General features: G+C 41.8%; 1 protein-coding gene across 3 annotated transcripts in view; it reads left to right on the forward strand.

Annotated features, from left to right (window-relative positions):
• LOC134344477 (integrin beta-1-like) overlaps positions 1-18312 on the forward strand; it is a 100275-nt gene that overhangs the window by 12875 nt on the left and 69088 nt on the right. The window contains exon 1 of one of the 3 annotated variants that reach the window (XM_063044356.1): positions 4378-4510. The exons of 1 other annotated variant lie outside the window; for it this stretch is intronic. The gene's annotated coding sequence lies outside the window, so the exon portion shown is untranslated. Of the gene's footprint in view, positions 1-4377; positions 4516-18312 lie in introns of those variants that run through there. One more of the 3 variants, XM_063044357.1, reaches the window with a different exon arrangement.

Consider the following 18312-nt stretch of genomic DNA (forward strand, 5'->3'; position numbering starts at 1 on the left):
GAAAGGAATAAAACATGATCTATCTGTGTAAGAGAAAAACCAGACGAGCTGTTGCCTGAGATGTACTTCAGATTAATTACCTATGATGCTTCAGAATCCTCTAATTGGTTATCATCGTAAGAAAGTCTCTTGGATTTGCAAACCTGATCTGATCAGTGAACCCACCATCTAGTGGCCAAATCATGACACCGCATGGCAAACGCATTCACTGAGAGGCAACATTTATTTGTCTTTTGTGTTTTTAAAGTCTTTTCTTTTGGCTGGATCCTTAACCTTCCAAATAGGATGCTGAAATATGACTTTGAAAAAAACGATAATTTATATTAGGAAAATATTCAGAGGATAATTGCTTCAAGCTACTTGCAAAGCTCAGACACACACAGAGGCCCTTTAAATAACAGACTGTAAGATGTGAAGTTTTTCCAGATTTGGCAACTGTACTGGTAAAGAATGTCTTTGAGATCATGGAGAAAGCAACAGTAATCCATCATATGGTGATTTCAAAACTAAAGGCTACACTGTAGATTCATAAGATACTTGCATTAGCTGGAATGTAACTAATCTTACGAATGAAGTGGAGACAGATGTGGGAAAACTGACTGACATTAGCAGTTCAGTGGCTGGAGGTGAGCCTGGAATGTTTTGTGCAATGTTAGACAGTATTATTGCCTTGGGTCTGGTGTCCAGGTCCAGGATGAAAGCAGATCTTTCGCTAAGTGTCCCAAGTTAACAACTTCATCATGCATGCTAGCTGAGCCAACTTGGACGGTCAGTGTGGTTAATCTAGAGACAGCACTGAGAACAAAGAAGAGAGAGAAATATAAAGTTTTGAATAACTTCAAAAGCATTTCCTCACCACCACCTGTTATTTGGCTATTTCATAAAACATTGGCATAGTCTGTGCTATCAAAATAACAGTGCACTCTTAAAACATGCTATTATTAAATCAAATATCAACAGTGCAACAATATTTTGACTTCAACCCCACATGCTCTTATATATTTTGACTTCAATCCCACATGCTCTTATCTTGTGCAGTAATCTTTTATGTGGCTCCTTACTGAATGCCTTTAGGAAATCTAAATACACTATATTTACTGGATCCCCTATGCCCACCATGTTGCATACTCAAAGAACTCCAGCAAATTAAAAAAAAACATTTTCATTCTTTAGAACCATGATGATTTTGTTTTGTTACTTTATGGTTTTCTAAGTATTCTGTCTCTTCCTTAATAATGGATGCAGGATTTCCCCAAAGATGGAAAGGAATGAAGGCATGCTCGATCCATGAAATCTAATAACATTAGGTTAGAGACAGGTAAATGATATCCTGCATATTGTTTGGACGTCTAGTATCCTCACAGCTCCATTTCACCTCATCTCTATAGCCTAGAGATGGAGTATTCTCATAAAGTCACCTTTCCCAACATTAGGATGTACTATTCCTCCGATCTTACCACCTCCTCTTCCAGATGTTCTTCCAAGTCTGGTGACACCAGACTAGGCCACGTCTGCAACCAGCTGCCCATCCACATTTTAGATGGGAAATACAACATAATGTAGAATGGTTCAGTATCTAAGCAGGAGCAATGCTAGTCAATGACTCATGGCCTCTTTAAACTTTTTGTGCAGTTTGATTTAGATATTGGTTTAAATGGAGATGTTAGGACATGTTGGATTCCATTAGAGAGAAGGATTGTGACAGACAGTATCTATGGAGAGGAATATTGCAGAGTTCCTCCAGCATTTTGTGTGTGTTGCCCAAGATTTGCAACATTGCAGAATTCTCGTATGTTTCTGACAGGTAGTGCCGACTTGTCGCATATCGGAAACCAATTGTTCAGGGATGTCATGTCACATAATCGGACCTCAGGAGCTCTATGTTCCACTCTATAAAGATACACTGCCCAAATAGTAACCATTTCCTGCTCTAAGATAGAAGAAGATGGACAGTCAAAGTTTTGCAATGGAGAAGCAGGAAGAGGTGGCCTGCAGTACAGATACACTGAGCAGGACTTCACCAGAGCTTCTATATCTTGCTCAATCCTAGACCCAGGCACAATGTAGAAACAGGGTCTGATTTTGGGCAGTCAGCACAGCTTTGTGCATGGGAAGTCTTGTCTGTTAAATTCCTTTGAATTATTCAAAGAGGTAACCAGGAGGGTAGATGGGGGTAGGGGGTAGATGTTGTCTTTGTCGACTTTAGCAAGGCCTTTGATAAGGTCCCTCATGGTAGGCTAGTCTGGAAGGTTTGATCGCATGGGGTCCAGTGGGAGATACCAGATTGGATTCATTATTGGCTCAGTGGTAGGAAGCAGAGGGTTGTTTCTCAGACTGGTGTGCCACAGGGGTCAGTGCTGAGGCCTTTGTTGTTTGCAACTTGGATAAACAATTTGGATGTGAATGTACAAGTCATGGTTTGTACATTTGTGGGTGAAACTAAAATAGGGGATGTTGTAGGCAATGTAGAAAGTTATGAAATATTAGAGATTGACCTTGATCAGCTAGAGATGTGGACTGAAGATTTGCAAATGGCATTCAGTCCAGATATATGTGAGGTATTGCATTTTGAAAGATCAAGTAAGGGTAGGACTTGTGCAGTGAATGGTAGGACCCTAGGGAGTAGTTTGAAACAGAGGGACCAAGGAGTGCCAGTGCATAGTTTGCTGAAAGTGATGTCACAGGTAGATAGATAGTGAAATGGGTGTTTACTATGCTGACCTTCATCCCTTGGGGCCATTGAGTGTAGAAATTAGGAGGTCATGTTGCAGTTGTATAAAACTTTGTTGAGACCTGACTTGGAGTACTGTTGGTGGGGGGGGGGGTGTCACCCTTTTATAGGAAAGATCTTAATAAACTAGAAAGAGTGCAGAATTCACTTATCAGGCTAATGCCTGGACTTGAGAGCCCAAGTTGCAAGGAAAAGTTATGCAGATTAGAGCGTTATGCCTTGGAACACCAGAGATTGAGGGATGATCTGAAAGAGGTATATAATACCATAGACAGAGTGAAAGCACGTAGTCTTTTTCTCAGTGAGGTGTGTTAAAAACAAGGTCAGTGGTGGGAGGTTTAAAAGGAACATCAGGGGCAGCTTCTTTGCACAAAGGTTGATACATATTTGGAATGAGCTGCCAGAAATAGTGGTTGAGGTGAGAATATTAGTAACATTTCAAAGTCATTTAGTTAAGTACATGGATAGGAATGGTTTAGAGGGCTATGGTCCAAATGCAGGCAGATATGACTAGTTTACTGGGCGACATATGAACAAATTTTGCAGAATGGCCTGTTTTCATACTTTGTGACTCTATATTTATTATATATCAGAGAAAAATGCATTGGGTGGCCTCATGGTGGATCCAGGCTAGCTATTCCTGAGACCTTGATCTTTAATGAATTTTGCTAGTGTTGGATGACAAGTAAATAGTGAACAGACGTCGCACCAATATTTTAAGCAAATGCTTGTCTGTGCTCTTTAATAAAGACCAATCTCTCCTTTCATGCAGAGGAACCAAATTTGAATGAGTACCGGGGCCTGGTTGGGGGGGAGGTATCTGGAGTTTGAATGGGCATTCTAGAGTGATTATTGTTGTTTTATCACCCTCCCAGGAAGGCAGTGGTGCATAGGGCAGTGTACTGGAGAATAAGACAATGAAAATAATAGTGAAATAACTAGCTTTGTTAAAATAAAGAATAAAATAAATGTTTAAGTACAGTACCCAAGGTTAGGCATTGGGTCCCATATTTTATAAAAGAATTGATCATTATTGTGAAAGGTTACAGGGAGAAGGCACGAAAATGGGATTGAGAAGGATAATGAATCAGCCATGATGGAATGATGGAGCAGACACAATGGGTCAAATGTCCTAATTCTGCTCTTATGTCTTATGTTCTTATTTAAAATGTAGTGTTGCTATTTTGATATGGCGATATTACCTGTAGTTGCAAAACATTTGCTATCTAAATGCATTTGTTCACTTGACTTAAACAAATACATGTAAAAATAGGTTCAGTTTGGCCAAGAATGAGTGGCAATCACCGGTGTTGGCTGGCAATTCCCAGTACTAGAATGTCACTGTTTTCTGAGAGCGAGGGTTAGGGTACTGCTATTTTTCAGAGGGAAGGTAGGATTTCTTCCAGATGTAGATCTGGTTTGTTCTCTGAGAAAGCAATATGAGATAATCTAGTCCGTTGAGGACATAGATTTAAATATTCCTGGCAGTTAGCGCACATTGAACAGTTTCATGTAACGATTTTACTGTCAATGTCCACACACTGTACAAAGATTCCAAAGTTACACATACAAGAGGTGGAGTTGGGATCGGGGTTACTTTATCATTCATTAACTAAATAAACAGAGATTGAACTGAACCAAAGCCGTAGAGTGACAGTGTGTGTGCTTGTGTCTGCGTATGTTCATGTGAATCCAGGTCCACAGAGAAGCTCGAGTTCCACTAAAAATTGACAACCAGTCACAACACAGCCAAACACGGTACAGGTGGCTACACTGACGGTAAGGTGGGGAGTATATCACTTCTTTGATTGCCTTTGCTATGTATTCTGTTGCACCTCTTCTGACTTCTATAATAGCAATTGAATCTAGAAATACTCCTATAGCAACCATTTGCTTTGCTGTTCATTTGGTTTCAACATGGAGGATTTGAGCTTTTTACATCTGTCATTACTGGTCAATCCAGCCAGCTGACACTGAATCCAAAAATTGTTATTTTTCTAATTGAATCTGGCTGAAGGTGACAGAGATGTGTGCTGAAGAGCAGCAATTGGTTTGTATTTAAATATCTCCAAAATCTTGTCCTTTCCACCTTCTTCAGCTTTAAGTCTCATTCCATGATATGCCCTCTTTGAATCTGGTATATTTTCTTACTTTGGTTGCTGTGCCTTCAGCTAACCAAAGTAAAGGTGCAGCAATGATTTATCTGTTTACTTCAATCTCTGTGAGACTCTCATAAAAACCCAACCTCTTTGCATCAATAACTTTCACCTAATGCTTTGCTGGCATCCATTTATTTTTATACTTCTATGCCTCAGGATAGTTTTCTACATTTGAAGTATTGTGTACAGGCAAATTATCGATGATGTAATCTACATGATTGTAGTCAATGGCTTTCAAACTGTTCTTCTGAAGAACATTCTGCAAATGGAAGCCATGCCTGCTAATGACAGTTGTTCTACTTGTCCAACGCCTGTCTCAGAATGTCAATTTTGGAAACTAGAAACAATTTTCAATCTTTCAACCCAGGTATAGAAAGCATTGGATGTAGAGTGGAGTGCCTCCATTGAGCCTTTCACCTCATGCTGGATTACCACGAAGATAGAGTGGTGGAGGAGTGTTGTTTTCTGACTGGGGGGTCCGTGACCAGAGGCAGTCTGCAAGGATTGGTGCTGGGACCTCTGTTGTCTGTAATATATGAAAATGATTTGGATGAAAGTGAGGGTGGGCCAATTAATATATTTGCAGATGACAGAGCAATTTGTGGGGTTGCAGACAGTGAGAAAGGTTGTCAAAGGACTCGGTAGGAAATCTATCAGTTGAGAATTTGGGTAGAGAAATAGTAGAGTGTAATTTGGGTATGAGTGCCATGCTGCATTTTGGGAGGTCAAATGCAAGAGGGAAAGCAGGACCTTCAGGATCATTGATGTATGGAGGGATCTTGAGGTTCAAGTCCATACCTCCCTGTAAGTGGCAACACAAAGAAAAGTTGATAATGTGTGAAGGGAAAATTGTAATGTGAAGCTCTGAATGAACTGGTTCTATATTGTGAATTCCTTTGATTTTAATGTACTTTAAGAAGACCCAAATATCACCTCATAGAATAACCATCAACGGCTGATAATTGAGATCATACCAACATCAACTGCATTTCGAAAGTAAGTGGGTAAATTGAATTGAATTGACTTTATTTCTTACATCCTTCACATACATGAAGAGTAAAAATCTTTGTTACGTCTCCATCTAAATGTGCAATGTGCGATCATAGTAAATTATAATAATTTATAATAAATAGAACAGTCAATGTAATATAGAGTACACTCAAGTCAGCCCGAGTTCATCAGTCTGATGGCCTGTTGGAAGAAGCTGCACCAGAGCCTGCTAGTCCTGGCTTTTATGCTGCAGTACTGCTTCACGAATGAAATAGGTTCAGCTGGAATAGATTGTGGTTGGGATGGCTTGGGTCCCCAATGATCCTACGGGCCCCTTTTACACACCTGTCCTTGTAAATGTCCTGAATCATGGGGAGTTCACAACTACAGATGCGCTTCTCTGCAGAGTCCTGCGATTAAGGGAGGTACAGTTCCCAAACCAGACAGTGATGCAGCCAGTCAGGATGCTCTCAATTGTGCCCCTGTAGAAAGTTCTTAGCATTTGAGGGTCCATACCAAACTTCCTCAACCATCTGACGTGAAAGAGGCGCTGTTGTACGGGAGAGGTTGTTTTCTTGACACCACTGTGTTAGAGAGATGACTTCTTCCCTGTAGGCCACCTCATTGTTGTTTGAGATGAGGCCAATCAATGTATGTCGTCGGCAAATTTAATTAGCAGATTGGAGCTCTGGGTGGAGATACAATCATGGGTATACAGGGAGTAAATGAGGGGACTCAGTACGCAGCCCGGAGGGGCTCCTGTGTTGAGAGTCAGAGGGTTGGAGGTGAGGGAGCCCATTTTTACTACCTTCTGGCGATCTGACAGGAAGTCCAGGATCCAGCTGCACAACACTGGGTCAAGGCTGAGGTCTCTGAGCTTCTTGTCGAGCCTAGATGGAACTATAGTGTTGAATGCTGAACTGTTGTCCAAGAACAGCATTCTCCAATAAGAATCCTTCTTCTCTAGATGTGTAAGGACGGAGGAAGGATGCGTATGGCGTCATCTGCTGATTGGTTGTGTCGGTAGGTGAATTGTAGGGGGTCCAGTTTGGGTGGTAGCAAGCTGCAGATGTAGTCCTTGACCAGCCTCTCAAAGCATTTGCTTATTATTGAGGTGAGTGCAACAGGACACCAGTCGTTCAGGCAAGTTAGCTTGGTCTTTTTTGGTACAGGGTCAATGGTGGATAATTTGAAGCAGGAGGGCACTCTACTCTGGGAGAGGGAGAGATTAAAAGTGTTGGTCAACACACCTGCCAGTTGTGCTGCGCACATCCTGAGTACTCGCCCTGGGATGCCGTCTGGTCCTGCAGACTTGCGACTGTCCACTGTTGGAAACATCTGCATTCCTCAGCCTCAGAGATGACCAGGTTGCAGGTTGTAGTGGTGGCTTTCCTCAAAGGCTCAGAGTTAGTGACATCAAACCGAGCATAAAATAGATTGAGCTCATCTGGGAGAGAGGCTGTGATGTTGGTGGCACCACAATGTTTGGCTTTGAAGTTTGTGATGGTGTGTAGCCCTCTCCACAACTCACGTGTGCTATTCGTTGTGAATCTTGACTCAATCTTCTCCCTATATTGTTGTTTCGCAGCCTTGATAACAAGTAATACACTAATCAAAATGAAGTTCTTTATATTTGCCTATCTCATTGTAACAATTTCAAGAAGCGTCTTCTGGTATGTATTAAATAGACTGTGGTCTGGTGAATATGACATTGTACATATCCTTATTCCTATGCATTCATTCTATATGGATAATTGGAAGTTAGAATTCAGGAAGAAAATAAAGAACATAAAGATGATATACTGTAACTCTATCAAATATCTACAAAACTCTTTATGAAACACTTCCAGTATATGGACTGCTGTAGTTCAAGGTGAATGTCAAATTTCAAAGCAGCAAGGATAAATGAACAATGAATGTCGACCTTGCCAATGAAGCCCACATTTGAAAAATGAATAGCAAGTGAGAAATTATTCCATCAGGATAAGTTATTAATAATTTGAACGTATAACACCTTGATACCTTTGACTTTTGCTTGCTGCATTCTAACTACCATTTGAAGACAGAGGCATCAAAATGTATGTGGTCTGACACGAATAATTACAAATCATCTCCGTAATAATTAATAGCTACTATTTATTATGAGTATTGAAGACAGACTGACATCATCCAAGTTCTAACGTAAGAATATAGAAAAAAATTGGAGCAAGATCCTTTGAACCTACTTTACCATTCATTGAGATCATGGATAATCTTCTATATTGCTGCCATTTTCACGCTTCCCCTCTACCACAGATGATGGAGCCCTTCACCATAACTCTAATTCCTGTGCCTTTGCTCTCACCATCTTGACTCCTGGCAGAGCAAGAACTGTATTCTCTTGGTCCTCACCTTTTGCTACACCAGCCTCAGTTGATCAATCTTCCCAATTTCTGCCAACTTCAACAAGATTCCATCACTGGGTACATTAGGGAGTATTCTGAAGTTAGGTGAATATAGCAGGTATTAATTCAAACAAGAGTAAGTCTTAAATTCTTAATGTAAATTGTAAATTACAAATAGTAAATTGAAGTTAAAAGTGCAGGTTGGCCCACAGACTAAGTATGGCTTACAAACTGGTGACCACAAGACCTTTGAATATGCATCAGCCAAACATTAAGACAATAGAGTTATGTTAAGTGGTTTGCATCAATCCAGGCAGCTATAGATTTAGGTAATTTCCACCACTGTAAACAAGTTCAAGGAAGCTTGCAGACCAGACTGAATATATTAATTAGTATATCAAAAAGCTGATCTATTGTGTACTCAAAGAGTGAGCTCACACAAACACCAATCTTGGGGTCTAGCTCTCTGTCTTCAGAAGGGTTTAGAACATCTGTATCAATTAGTTTGTTCCTACAAGTTTGAAAATTCAGAAATGCCTCCCACTATAGATATGTAATTCAAAGGAAGTATTGTCAACCCAAATATTGAAGTAAACCATGTGTTACATACCCCGTAACTGGGTTGCCAAACCAGCAGCAATGGACCACTTAGTTGGAGTCTGGATTACTGGAACTAAGAAAGTTTTATTAAAGAAATAGGTAACACAGTACTCTAATAGTAAGGATATAAATGCAACAGGTTAGCAATGGTAAAACCCACATGTACACAGAACTAGGATAATAGGATCAATCAAGCTCTATCGCAGTCTAAGGGTAAAATGATCAGTCTCAAGTGACGCAGAGTTCAGTTCAGCTTAGTATAGTTCGCAGTAATTGCTGTTGTGCCATTGGGGGCGGGGGGGAGAGAGAGAGAGAGGGAGAGAGAGCGCGCGCAAATGATGATATTCAAATCGGATTCAAACAGACCTCTGATATTCCTCACAGTTAGCTTTTGGGTGAGCCCTTTGTAATGTCTTCTGAGGTCACCGACTGTGACCCCTCCTTTCCGGATATGATCATTCTTCTGCGGTGAACCCGGCACCCAGGCAAGGGCGGACACACACACCAGGTTCCCGCTGATCGTACCCTTTTCACCCTGTGTGTCTATGGTCGGTCCTGCGACCAGACCTCCAAAACTCCCAACAACTTGTGGGGGGGCACCGCACTTCCAGGGTCTCGTTATCTCGTGGTGTCGTGGTGTCGTGCCTTAGCGAACCTGTCTCTTTTATCCCCCTGCTGGGGTATCGCCTGTCCATCAAACGTCAAACAGTTTAGGTTCAAAGCAACCGGTCTGACAATACTCGGAACTGTGTCTCTTTTCGTTAATCTCTCTCATCTCTCATTAACATTTGGAATGTTTCTCTCTTTGTCTCTCTTATCAGCATCAATCTTCTGATAACTTGGTCTTTTGTCACACGTCATTGTAACTATTGCAATTGTATTGAATCACCTACTGTTACCTTTAATCTTAAGGGTATAAAATACATAGAGGGTCACAGAAGAATGTCTGCTTGTTTAGATGAATAAAGACTTCTATATCACCAGTTTCAGTGTCTCTCCAGCAACTTAGATTGTAGTTACAATATAATACATCTTTCCCTTCCTTCTCTTTCAGTATTTTGAAGGAACCCTTCCCTTTGTGAATCCTTGGTCCACTCTTCCATCTAACAACCCATTCCCCTTCCTGCAGGACTTCCCAAGACATCAGCAGCAGACGTATCACCTATTTTACCTCTTCCCTTCCCACTATCCAGGGACCCAAATGTTTCTTCCTGGTGTAACAGTGATTCACTTGTGCTGTTTCCGATTTAGTGTACAACTTTTGAGGTTCATAATGTGGTGTCCTCTCAGTTGGAGGAACCAAACCCAGATTGTGGAGCAAGGGTGATTATGAGCTTCCCTTTGCTTTCATTTTGATTTTTCATCTCTGTTCCACTCTGACCAATCTCTATGTAAGCCATACACTGTCATAACAGAGCCAATGTATATTTGAGGAACAGCACTTCATAAGAACATAAGAAATAGGAGCAGGAGTAGACCATTCGGCCCATCGAGCCTGCCCCACCATTCAATAAGATCATTGCTGATCTGTCCGTAAACTCAGCTCCATCTACGTGCCTTTTCCCCATAGCCCTTAATTCCCCTACTATGTAAAAATCTACCCTACTGAATCTTAAATATATTTAGTGAAGGAGCCTCAACTGCTTCCCTGGGCAGAGAATTCCACAGATTCACCACTCTCTGGGAAAAACAGTTTCTCCTCATCTCCATCCTAAATCTCCTCCCCTGAATCTTGAGGCAATGTTCCCTAGTTCTTATCTCACCTACCAATGGAAACAACTTTCCTACTTCTATCTTATCTATTCCTTTCAAAGTTTTGTATGTTTCTATAAGACCCCCTCTCATTCTTCTGAATTCCAGAGAGTCTTGTCCCAGGTGAATCAATCTCCCCTGATAGGTTAACCCCTTCATCTCTGGAATCAACCTGGTGAACCTCCCACTGCCTCCAAAGGCAGTATACCCTTCCTCAAGTATGGAGACCAGAACTGCACACAGTTATTCCAGGTGCGGCCTCACCTGTACCCTGTATAGTTGCAGCATGACATTCCTGCTCTTGAATTCAACCCCTCTAGCAATGCAAGCCAACATTCCGTTTGCCTTTTTAATAACCTGTTGTACCTGCAGGCCAACTTTTTGCGATTCATGAACAAGCATTCCCAAGCCCCTCTGCACAACAGCATGCTGCAATCTTTCACCGTTGAAATAATAATCTGCTCTTCTATTTTTTTCTTCCAAAGTGGATGATCGCGCATTTACCAACATTGTATTCCATCTGCCAGATCTTGGCCCACTCACTTAATCTACCCCTATTCCTCTGCAGACTCTCCACATCCTCTGTACAATTTGCTTTTCCACTCAGTTTAGTGTCATCAGCAAATTTTGCTACGCTACGCTCAGTCCCCTCTTCCAAACCATCAGTGTAAATGGTAAACAGCTGCAGGCCCTGCACTGACCCCTGCGGCACCCCACTCACCACTGACTGCCAACTGGAGAAACAACCATTCATACCAACTCTCTGCCTTCTATTGGTTAACCAATCCACTATCCATGCGAATACACTTCCTCCAACTCCATGCATCTGTATCTTATTTATAAGTCTCTTGTTCGGCACCTTATCGAACGCCTTCTAGAAATCCAAGAATACGACATTCACCTGTTTCCCTCTATCCACTGCACTCATTATGTCCTCAAAGAACTTCATCTTTCTTTTTGACACGTTGCAGACTTCTGGACTCAATTTGCATTCTGTAATTTTAATCATCTTGTTTTCTCTGATTGTGTCAGATTTGGCCATTTTTGCTGCATCATTCACCTGTGATAATGGATCATTTATCTTTCAATGAATGTAATGAAGTAATATTGAAGCTCTGTAAAACTGATTAGACCGTACCTGGAATTTTGTGTTCAGTTCTGTTTGCCTCATTAAAGGAAGGATGTGAAAGCTTTGGTGGCAATGTGGGGTACTATTGGGCAGCCCTACGATTGGATATCTAATATAACATGCATGTGGCTTTGTCAAAGACCGTCCCACAGATTAAAGTTCTTATTCAAACTAAGCAACAGCAGCCTTCACACAAATACGTCTTTAAGAAAATAAAATTAAATTTTCCTATCTTTTAAATGTATAGTCTAGCTTTTTAATGAGTTATAAAGAAGCACACTTATTACTACATCAGAAGTTTGTTTCTAAAAAATATTTTGATAATAGTTTTCAAAACAATTGTCTTATTTTGTAATCAAATTATTTTATTTTATGTATTTAAATATATTATTCAGAGATGGGTCCATAGGCTTCACCGGACTACCAAAGGTGTCCATGGCATAAAAAGCAGGTTAAGAACCCCTGGGCTGGATTGATCTTGGAGTAGGTTACAAAGTTAATCATCATTGTGGGCCAGGGGCCTGTACTGTGTGTATGGCTCTTTGTTCTATGTTCTAGAGCAATTAGATGGCATCTTACAGCTTATGTCATTCTCTTTCCGATCAGCCGTCCTCATGGAAATTCTGAGACTCTTCTGCTCATGCTCTGGTCATACAGTATGTGTTGGAATGTCTTGATACACTGCCAGCTATGGCAAATAGCTTCCATGCTTTTAGCATGTGTTATTCAAGTCTGACTGTTTGGGTTGACAGATGATCTTGCACTCTATTGCTCGTCTCCTCCTTCATGCACTATGCTCACTCTACATGAAGTTAAGAACCCATTATGGCACAGTCCACAGATCCTGCAAACATCTTGACCATTTTGGTGAATACTTAAATGCAAGAAACTCAATGACTTCCTGACCAACCTCTTTCAATGGGACGGACATTAACCCAACAAAGTGGGTGGTTGCCCAAATTCATGATCCATCATCATGGGCATACATACCCAAGCATAAATGTCACAAAAGTTAGCTTTTTGCAGTAGCACTACAGTACATGAATAACAAAAAATAGACATAAATTAACATAAGTTATGCATAACTTACATGAGAATAGGGATTGCCTACCGGAGTCTCTGTGGGGGGTGGAAGTTAGGAACAGGAAGGGGTCAATAACTCTACTGGGTGTTTTTTATAGACCACTTAATTGGAAAAGAGACATCAAGGAGCAGATAGGGAGACAGATTCTGGAAAGGTGTAACAATAACAGGGTTGTCGTGGTGGGTGATTTTAATTTCCCAAATATCGATCAGCATCCCCCTAGAGCGAGGGGATCAGATGGGGTGGAGTTTGTTAGGTGTGTTCAAGAAGGTTTCTTGGCACAATATGTAGATAAGCCTACAAGAGGAGAGGCTGTACTTGATATGGTATTGGGAAATGAACCTGATCAGGTGCCAGGTCTCTCAGTGGGAGAGTATTTTGGAGATAGTGATCACAATTCTATCTCCTTTACCATAGCATTGGAGAGAGATAGGAACAGACAAGTTAGGAAAGTGTTTAATTGGAGTAAGGGGAAATATGAAGCTATCAGGCAGGAACTTGGAAGCATAAATTGGGAACAGATGTTCTCAGGGAAATGTACGGAAGAAATGTGGCAAGTGTTCAGGGGATATTTGCGTGGAGTTCTGCATACGTACGTTCCAATGAGACAGGGAAAGGATGGCAGGGTACAGGAACCGTGGTGTACAAAGGCTATTGTAAATCTAGTCAAGAGGAAAAGAAGAGCTTACAAAAGGTTCAAAAAGCGAGGTAATGATAGAGATCTAGAAGATTATAAGGCTAGCAAGAAGGAGCTTAAGAAAGAAATTAGGAGAGCCAGACGGAGCCATGAGAAGGCCTTGGTGGACAGGATTAAGGAAGACCCCAAGGCATTCTACAAGTATGTGAAGAGCAAGAGGATAAAACATGAGAGAATAGGACCAATCAAGTGTGACAGTGGAGAAGTGTGTACGGAACTGGAGGAGATAGCAGAGGTACTTAATGAGTACTTTGCTTCAGTATTCACTACAGAAAGGGATCTTGGCGATTGTAGGGATGGCTTACAGTGGACTGAAAAGCTTTAGCATGTAGATATTAAGAAAGAGGATGAGCAGGAGCTTTTGGAAAGCATCAAGTTGGATAAGTCACTGGGACCGGAAGAGATGTACCCCAGGCTACTGTGGGAGGCGAGGGAGGAGATTGCTGAGCCTCTGGCGATGATCTTTGCATCATCAACGGGGACGGGAGAGGTTCTAGAGGATTGGAGGGTTGTGGATGTTGTTCCATTATTCAAGAAAGAGAGTAGAGATAGCTCAGGAAATTATAGACCATTGAGTCTTACTTCAGTGGTCGGAAGTTGATGGAGAAGATCCTGAGAGGCAGGATTTATGAACATTTGGAGAGGCATAGTATGATTAGGAATAGTCAGCATGGCTTTATGAAAAGCAGGTCGTGCCTTACGAGCCTGACTGAATTTTTGGAGGATGTGACTAAACACATTGACGAAGGTAGAGCGGCAGATGTAGTGTATATGGCTTTCAGCAAGGCATTTGATAAGGTACCCCATGCAAGGCTTATTGAGAAAGTAAGGAGGCATGGGATCCAAGGGGACATTGCTTTGTGGATCCAGAACTGGCTTGCCCACAGAAGGCAAAGTGTGGTTGTAGACGGGTCATATTCTGCATGGAGGTTGGTGACTAGTGGTGTGCCTCAGGGATCTGTTCTGGGACCTCTACTCCTCGTGATTTTTATAAATGACCTGGTTGAGGAAGTGGAGGGATGGGTCAGTAAATTTGTTGATGACACAAAGGTTAGAGTTGCTGTGGATAGTGTGGACGGCTGTCAGAGGTTACAGCGGGACATTGATAGGATGCAAAACTGGGCTGAGAAGTGGCAGATGGAGGTCAACCCAGATAAGTGTGAGGTGGTTCATTTTGGTAGGTCAAATATGATGTCAGAATATAGTATTAAAGGAAGGACTCTTCGCAGTGTGGAAGATCAGAGGGATCTTGGGGTCTGAGTCCATAGGTCACTCAAAGCAGCTGCGCAGGTTAACTCTGTGGTTAAGAAAGCATACAGTGCATTGGCCTTCATCAATCGTGGGATTGAGTTTAGGAGCCGAGAGGTAATGTTGCAGCTATTTAGGACCCTGGTCAGACCCCACTTGGAGTACTGTGCTCAATTCTGGTCGCCTCACTACAGGAAGGATGTGGAAACCATAGAAAGAGTGCAGAGGAGATTTACAAGGATGTTGCCTGGATTGGGGAGCATGCCTTATGAGAATAGGTTGAGTGAACTTGGCCTAATTTCCTTGGAGCGACGGAGGTTAAGAGGTGACTTGATAGAGGTGTATAAGGTTATGAGAGGCATTGATTGTGTGGATAGTCAGAGGCTTTTTCCCAGGGCTGAAATGGCTAGTATGAGAGGGCACAGTTTTAAGGTACTTGGAAGTAGGTACAGTGGAGATGTCAGGGGTAAGTTTTTTACGCAGAGAGTGGTGAGTGCGTGGAATGGGCTGCCGGCAATGGTGGTGGAGGCGGATATGATAGGGTCTTTTAAGAGACTCCTGGACAGGTATATGGAGCTCAGAAAAATAGAGGGCTATAGGTAACCCTAGGTAATTTCTAAGGTAAAGAGATGTTTAGCACAGCTTTGTGGGCTGAAGGGCCTGTATTGTGCTGTAGGTTTTCTATGTTTCCACAATAAACAAAAGTGAATTTTATGCCATTAGTGAAACTTGTGGGAAATATAGTCTGAGGTAGAATTAGGATGCTTTAGGGCAATTCAAGAACCTAATGGCAGCAGGGAAGAAACTGTTGTTGAACGTTGAAGTGTTGATCTTCAGGCTCCTGTACCTCCTACCTGATGCCAATAACAAGAAGAGGTTATGGACCTGGTGGTGGGGGTCGTTAATGGTTGATATCACTTATGTGAGACATTGCTCAGGTATGCCCTTGGTGGAAATGACAGATCAATCTATATCAGCTGATTCAGTTCAAATCAATATTGTTTACTATCATTTCCAGTACACAAGTGCAAAGGAAAATGAAATAATTGTTAATCTGGATTTGTGGCAGCACACAAAACCACAATAAGAACATAATAATAGAAACACAATAAATATATACACATGATATAACATATATAGGTAAATAGATTGATTTGTGTCCATAAGATGATGGTAGGCACAGGAGTCTCTGTACATAAGGACAGGAAATGATAAAGTAGTGGTGGAATGGGACCGTGGAGGGGTGCCGATGGAGGTGTTGATCAGCCTTACTGCACGGGGCAAGTACCTGTCTGAGTCTGGTGGTCTGGTGGATGCTTCGTAGCGTCCTCCCTAATGGGAGTAGGACAAACATTATTAAGCAGGGTGGGTGGGATCCTTCATGATGTTACTGGCACTTTTCCAGCTAGTTTCTGTACACATGTCCTTGATGGTGGGTAGGTTGATGCTGGCTGATGCATTGGGCAGGTTTTGACTGCCTGTGCACTAGCAAAGCAATAACTGGAGTGATCACTTGTACCATCAGATTACTTTAAAATACTACACAATAGCATGCTCACTGACATTTCCTACTATACCTGAAAGCTGAGTTGTGAGGGAGCTGTTGACATCGAGACAAAAGTTAACTGAACGGGGTACCAGTGAGTTATACAGTTCAACAAGCAGTCTGCTGGAATTATCGATGATTTGGGTTAAAAGCCTGCATCAGGACTGTCAGAGTTCAGATGCAGGGCTTTGGCCCAAAACATCAACAGTTCCTTTCCTCCCACAGCTGCTGCTTGACCCGCTGAGTTCCTCCTTCAGCAGATCGCTGGTTGGTCCATAATGCGACATCTGGCGGTCTCCAGTGTCTCCAATGGAGTTCCCCATACAGGAAGGAAATAACAAATTCCAAACAAGGTCACAGACATTTAAGGGATTCTGCAAATGCTGCAAATCTGAGCAAATCTCACAAATGCTGGAGGAACTCAGCAGGATAGGCAGCATCAGTGGAGGGAAATGAGCACGTTTTGGGTCGAGACACTTAATGGTACTGTGTTAGACAATATAAAATATAAAAAAAAACATAGATGTTGGAAGGCAGCGTTTACTGGCTATGATACTGCCGCTCAGTGAGCAGTCTAGGTCTAATCTGTATCATCTGCTATCATAATTATATGTGTTTATCATGAGAAGTTTGGATTTTTTGCTAATTGCAGTCTTCTGTAGCAGGAACAACTACTCTGATAAATAAGCATCATACTGGATGTCAGCTACAGAGAATTCAGGGAGTATTTAATTAACAAAAGAATCTGTTCATTATTCCCAAAAACTCATCAGAACCAGAGTAAATGAATCTCACATCAGTACTGTCAGATGTTAAATCAGACTTTTTACATCAACGTGGAAATTGCAGGACTGCAAGGCACAGGCTGGGTAACGTTTAGTGATGGTCTAACTCTTGTCTCCGTACCATTTACAAGATACAGATCAATCATGGGATGAAACATTCATCATTCAGTGAGCTGGAGTTACGGATAAGAAGCCCCGTGTTAGCCAGGAAGGGTTTTTTTTTATTAGTGCACTTGTCACTGAATGCATTATGAAGTCAGAGAAAGTAGCAGGAAGGTAATTCCACTGACAAAGCCCCAAGCAATCTGTCCCTCCGTGACTGATGTACCTTGACTGCAGCATTTGCAATTATTTTCTGAGGCTACTCCATCGCCATTTCTCAGACCCAAGCTCTGTATCAGTAGGAAGGACAGGGACAACAGGTCTAAGCGGAACCCACTATCTGCTGCCCTTTAAGGCTCACACCATTCCATTATAGTTCCCTCTTTTCTGCCAGAGCTACACCATCGCAGTAAGTAGATATCGAGAATGGTGGCCTGAATGTGGTTGTGAATACTTCAGCCTTGTCTCTAGCACTCGTGCGCTAGGGTCCCCCGATGCTGAGTAATGGATGTTTTTGCATCCTCCGCCCATCAGCAATTTTGTCCAAGTTTCCTGCCTAGTCTGTTCCATCTCAGTTTCAGTATTGTAGTTACAGTACAACTGGATGTCTTGCTTGGCCATTTTAGAGTTAAACACGACAAAGGATAGCACATGTAAAATATATTAGTGGATCAGGCAGGCTTTAGTGGTTATCATCATTAATAATGCCTTAGTTTTCATTAAATGTTTCCAGATTATCAATTGAATTTAAACTCCATAGTGGCCATTGTGAGATTGAACTCAAGTCTCAGATATCGGTAGTTTAAGTTTCTTGGCTCAATAGGCAAATATCTTCATTGCTTCATTGCAACCATAGGTTACCTGTAGCTAACAAGTCTGTTCCCGTTGCAAAAGCAAACTGCATCTGTGGAAGGAAATGGACTGTCGACAGAAATGGACAGTCTCCAATCTGCTTCTGTTGCTGGGAGAGGCCAGTTTATCAAAGACAGAGGTTGAGGGAAAACATCAACAGGAAATGACTAACATTCTTTCTGAAAATCTGTTGAAACTCAACTGTAACAATAACAAGCTGTGTCATTCTGTATCACATGCTCAATGCATTTTT

Source organism: Mobula hypostoma, chromosome 3 (assembly GCF_963921235.1).
Source record: "Mobula hypostoma chromosome 3, sMobHyp1.1, whole genome shotgun sequence".
NCBI lineage: Eukaryota > Metazoa > Chordata > Chondrichthyes > Myliobatiformes > Myliobatidae > Mobula > Mobula hypostoma.